This window comes from Trachurus trachurus (genome assembly GCF_905171665.1).
Source record: "Trachurus trachurus genome assembly, chromosome: 3".
NCBI lineage: Eukaryota > Metazoa > Chordata > Actinopteri > Carangiformes > Carangidae > Trachurus > Trachurus trachurus.
In genome coordinates this window covers 22858948-22864993 of record NC_139893.1, presented here as the reverse complement: position 1 = coordinate 22864993, position 6046 = coordinate 22858948, and positions in this window count along the sequence as shown.

Sequence of the window (6046 nt, the reverse complement as noted above, 5' to 3'; positions counted from 1 at the left end):
AACTGCTGGGGCTAAAAAAAAGAAGAATGCAGTTCCTTTAATGGCCACTGGGAGCTGGATCAGATCAAAACCAAGCCATTCCTTGTAGACTCTCCAGCAATACATTGCATACTGTACAGTATAAAGGCTACTGTATTCTCTCTCCATTCCTGTGTTACCTTAAAGGGATAGTTCAACATTTTGGCAAATTGGCCCATTGCCATAATCCCTATAGTCATAGCAGTAGGTTCGTTACCTTTATTTGTCGGTGTAAGCTATTTTTAGAACGGAGGAGCGGAGCGGCAGGCTGTTCAGAGCTACACTATGGAGGCTAATGGAATTTCTTGGTTTCCCTCATCAAACTCATCAAATACAAAATCCCAAAACTCCAAAACGCTTTCGTGGACAAGTTGTGAGCTGCACAATCACCACGCTATGAGATAATAATAGAACGTTACGAGACAGAGTTGTTTTAGAGGTAAATTCATGCAAAACCGCTGATGCGCGTTGCGTTCAGGGACAGTTTTTCAGCAAGCAGACTCTGTATTTACTGTACCTCGAAAACGGCTCCGTTTCGTAACGTTCCATTATTATCTCATAGCGTGGTGATTGTGCAGGTCACAACTTGTCCACGAAAGCGTTTTGGAGTTTTGGGATTTTGTATTTGATGAGTTTGATGAGGGAAACCAAGAAATTCCATTAGCCTCCATAGTGTAGCTCTGAACAGCCTGCCGCTCCGCTCCTCCGTTCTAAAAATAGCTTACACCGACAAATAAAGGTAACGAACCTACTGCTATGACTATAGCGATTATGGCAATGGGCCAATTTGCCAAAATGTTGAACTATCCCTTTAACCTAATTAGCTAAATTGTGGGGTCCCTGCCTGAACTTTTTCTTCAGCAAGCTTCTGGCTTGCTGACATGCTATACTGTTAGAACTCATAGTAATAATTGCACAATTGAACATTAGCATGCTGCGTGATAACATCACCCTATAGCTCACACGGCCCAACAGAGCTTCAAGTAGCCTGTGCAGGCTTGTTCTACACAATTCACCATAAATGTAATAATGTTGAAAGGTTGGGGTGGTGCGTGGCGCAGTGGTTAAGGCGGCTGCCCCATGTAGGGGCTACAGTCCTCATCGCAGGCATCCCCGGTTCAAATCCCGCATCAGGCAGAGCTTTCCTGCATGTCATTCCCCCTCTCTCTGCCTCCCCCTTTCCTGTCTATCTATACTGTGTGCTATCAAATAAAGGCAAAAACGCCAAAAAAAAATTAATAATGTTGAAAAATATTTACCGCTCTTTTTAAAATGTCAGTGTCAGATTTTAGCATAACAAACATTCAGTCAGACAACTCATGATTAAAAATGTTTATTGCAGCTTCATTATACATTTGAGTTTGGCGTCACGGCTCCGACTTCATCACTCCCTTAGAATAGGATTTCATTAAAGTATATGGGAGTGATGAGCGACTATCTTAACCCGGAGCCTACAGGTGGATGCTGGGGCAGAAAATATAGGGTAGCGCTGAGAGATGCTGCTGTGTCATAGACGAGCAAAGAGGACGATGGGTAAGTCGCCCATCTTACTGTAAATAGACCGCCAAATTGAGAGGGTGTGTATGATGTCATGAGAGTGACGCAGCGCAGCTCGAGTTGGCTGCCTGAACTAGCTTGCACGCTTCGCTCTATTAACGTTTCATATGACTGATGCTTAAAGCAGGTTTGTAGATAATAATCAGGCAGAAAGATTCATATTAAAAACAAAAATAGTATATTTAATGTATTTACAATAAACATACAATCATGTAATCTTTTCCAAGAAATATACAGAACATAAAGCTTTTAAATATAAATTCATGTAATTTAAGGAAAAAAGAAAACAAAAACAAAGAAGCAATAGAGCATATCTAAAATCTTCTGTGATGCTTTGAAAATATGTGATATTTTCTTATTTCAATGCCCCTTTCCTTTCCAAAGGTCCCCTGCAAAGAGTCATGAAATTCACATATTGAATACCGCCCACAAAATAACCAAACACATCACTCCAAAACCGTCACTAACATGGTTAGCAAGTGGTTTCACTTGAATAAAAGGCAACATGCTGCCTAAAGGCTCAAACCAAAGGATTATCTATCTGCATATGAAGAGTTTCCTTCCAAAATAGCATCCCTCATCTACAAAAGGTGACTATCTGTAAGAAATGAGTAATGGCAACCAAAGGTCAAACTAATTATGGACCTATTTACAGGTTAACTGTCCATTTTGGCTGTGTCACTTCAGATAAGAATCGCTTTGCCTAAAAATGACATATTTTGGCAGTAAACTCTTCATATGTCACTTCTCCTGTCGCTAAAGATCCGCTATAAAAGTCAACCTGCTGTTACCAAAAGGCAAGGTCATCAGAAGAGAATAATGGGAACAATAGGATGTAAAAAAATGTTAATGCTCCGAAGTTATTTTCTCATTGCAAGGCAAAACATCTCAAGCACATTTAGGTGCCAAAATAAACAGTCCTGTCGCCGCAGGTGAATACAAGGTCAGGTGAGCGCTGTCACAACTGCCAGCGCATTAAACAGACCTAGAATATGTTGGCTTCTTCTTCGTGAGTGTTGAATGTTACAGTGCACAGGTTGATATGGCACAACTTCGGCTCCCGTCACAAAGTCTCAGAGTAGAGCTTAATATCCAGGCACAGGTGCAGGACTGCTATCAGTGAAGTTTGGCTGATTTTCTACAGTCAATCTTATTTACTGTACAATGTCAGGCTAAAGCCCAACATTGGTGCCACTTATTTCAACAAAGTAATGTTTTCTTTTTTTTGTTTTTCTTGGACCAAAGCAACAAACAGTTATCAGCTTTGCCACTGATGGAAAGACAGATTAATCTAAATTAGACAATACCTTCACTAGTAGAAAAGTCCTACATATTAACAGTTATTACATCCTAAATAATACTGTTTTCTAGACCAATATACAATATTTTATAGGCAATATGTTTTGGGACACTTTTGTATGATATGGTGAAAGTAAGTGGAGGATATCACAGAAAGGCTACATACAGCTGGAGGATCTGCTCTGAGCTCCAGCATGTTGAGACAAAGTTCTCTGCAGGACGTTACAGAACACTTCTATGGTGTCACTTTGGCACTTGTATGGCACTACTATGTACAGAGGAGTCAGCACTATGACACACTGGACAGTACAGATATCAAAGACAGCGCCACCTGTTGGGGGTTGCTAAAGAGGAGATAGTAACCAGCTGGTGACATAAGTTATCACCCTCCTCCCTGTTAAGAACTGCAGAAGCTTTCTATTTTTTTTTATTGTTTGTACATCTCTGCATTATGTCCAGCTTTGTCCTGCTAGGAGACAAACTTCCCATCGGGCGCGATCACAATTTGAACTTGGAAACTGTTACAGGCACCAGTACCCAAAGATTCCTCCATTTTAAGGATTCAAGTCTTTACTGTTCACATCAAACCGAACAGCCATTAGTCTGGTCTAGTTTAAGCATGGCTCTCTGTTGAATGTAGGTCCTTTGAGAGTTGATCTCAAGTAATCTCTAACTGCTGTCTGTTTTCCCCATTTGATAAATATTATTTTATATCTGTATTATTTAAGATTTAACAGCATCAATGTGTAGTTTAAATCTTATATTGTTGGTTCAATGAGGTGCTTTAGTTAATACATCACATGAGTTGTGTGGTTTCAAAATAATCTCCATCATGAGCAAACAAATGGCTCATGAAACTTGAGTAACCAAACTGTGGGACTTTTCGGAGTATAATAGGTTGTTTAAAACAACGTAAAGGAACAGTTTCACAAATCTGGAAATACACTTATTTGCTTTCTTGCCAAGAGATGAGAAGACGGTACTTATCTAATGTCTGTACAGTAAATCTGAAGCTACAACCAGTGGCTGGTTGAAAAAAAAGGGGGGGAAACTCTTGAAAAATCCACCCATGAGCACTTTTAAAGCTCATTGTAACAAGTTTATTTTTACAGGGTGGATATTGTGAATGATTATTTCTTGGTTAGATGCAATAAAGAAAGAAAATAGGTGTATTTCGCTCGCAAAATGTTGAAATACTCCTTTAACGCCCAATCTCAAACCCCAAAGTTTGAAACATTTTGAAAATAAAATCTGCTGCAATGGTGAGTAGCTGGACAAACATCCATATTTTTGATGCAAAACATATTAAATACTTACAAAGTAAGCCAGGAAAAACAATATACTCTATAAACTTGGATATGTCAGAAATCAGAATCCCATAGAATTCCTTAACAAAAAAAATTATATATATCATTTGAAAAAAACAAACAAACAAAGAAAAACAGTATTTAAACAATCACTGCAGTGTGAGTGATTATGAGTCAGCTGAGGTTTTTTTGTTAAATGTCAACAACACAATGCAGTATGCATTATAAAGCTTTTCCATGGTCAAAAATAGAATTTGCAGGCCATTAGAGTTAAATGTGTATTTAACCATTTTACCATGTCCATCGAACCACAGTGTGTGTGCAACTTAGTAACATACTGAATATTTATTAATTTTTTTTATCATGACATGCATTACCAGCATGCTTTTTTAAAAGAACTAATTCTGGCTTGACACTGTGCGTCATGCTATGCTGTGTCTGCTGACAGCTAGCCCACCAGAATCATCACGTCTTCGCTGTGTTGACTTGGCGTTCTACTTATATGCACGTCACACTCTCAGTCAGCCTCCACCTGCAACAGCCCGACTACATACATGTAGACTAGAGAGTCTTGTTTGCAACATTTCCAGCTTGTTATTTGTCATGTTGCTATGTATTCCATGCATCACTGCTGAGGGCAGATTTACACCATCAAACTGTATCGCCGTTTACTTTTGCAAGTGACACAAGTGACAGAATTATAACGGTGGTGCGGCGGTCAAATCACTGGTTAGAGTGATGATAATGTAACTGAAGTGTCACAGGTTCAGTTACTGAATCAGCCTACACGTGTGTCTAGTCCAAGTAGGCCTCCTAAGTCCTTTATCCTCACCCACAGTCAACTGCTTTAGGTAAGATAATCATGTAGACTATGAAAAGGTATCTTTTACCTTTATGCCTAATTTCGTTAAATACCAAAGAAAAAACAAAGGTGATCAACTAAATTGTGTGAAGTAGAAAAAAAAAAGATCTTGTGGCTCTGAAACATAAATTAGTCTCAGAATCTTATCCAGCATTCACAGCAAAACTCCACACTGTAGGCTATCACAGTAAAGGGATAATTATTACAAACTGGCTCAACACCTTCAACACACGTCCTGACGTTCCCTCTGAAACCAGATCAGGCCAAATTAACCTGAAGGTTATTAAGAAGGAATCAACATGTGCAACATCAACTCAAAATGAAGAGTTTGACTCCAAAATGGGATATCCACCTTTTTAGATCAACACCTTTTTAGTATGAAGATGTAAAATGAATGACTAACTTCTGAACTATTTCATAACGTAATGCACAATGAAGTCACATATAGAAATTACTTTCAAAATTAAGATTTCACTTAAGTCAATTGTCCCTAAAATGATCTGTGTTAAAGTTAAAGATAAGAACAGTTATTTAATGATGGGTCGGAAATTAATTGATTTGTTTTTGGGGATTGATTGATTGATTGATTGGGATAGATTTTTTTTTATATATACAGTACTTTTCTCTTTTCCTTTTTCTCTGAACATTTGATCAATAAAGCCAGGAAACAGGCCCGGCTGGCATTATGACATCTCTGCATTTAAAGTGATATAAAAAAAAAACTTGGATTAGGGTAGAGGGTCATTGGCACATAAATGTATTAAGAAGTATTCGGTGGGGTTGTTTAGCCGTTGCAAGAGCAACATTCCTTATAGACAAAGGTCCAAATCACACTACAGTTGTGTGATCTTTACCCCAGAAAAGTGCTCCAAAAACAAGCTGAAAACATATCATCTTACAACAAACACTAAGTTAACTGTCACTTCTATCAGACCTGAGAAATACTTCCTTCTAAAGGAAAATAAACTCTCTAATAAAGCTGATGAATCGACAGATCTCTGCT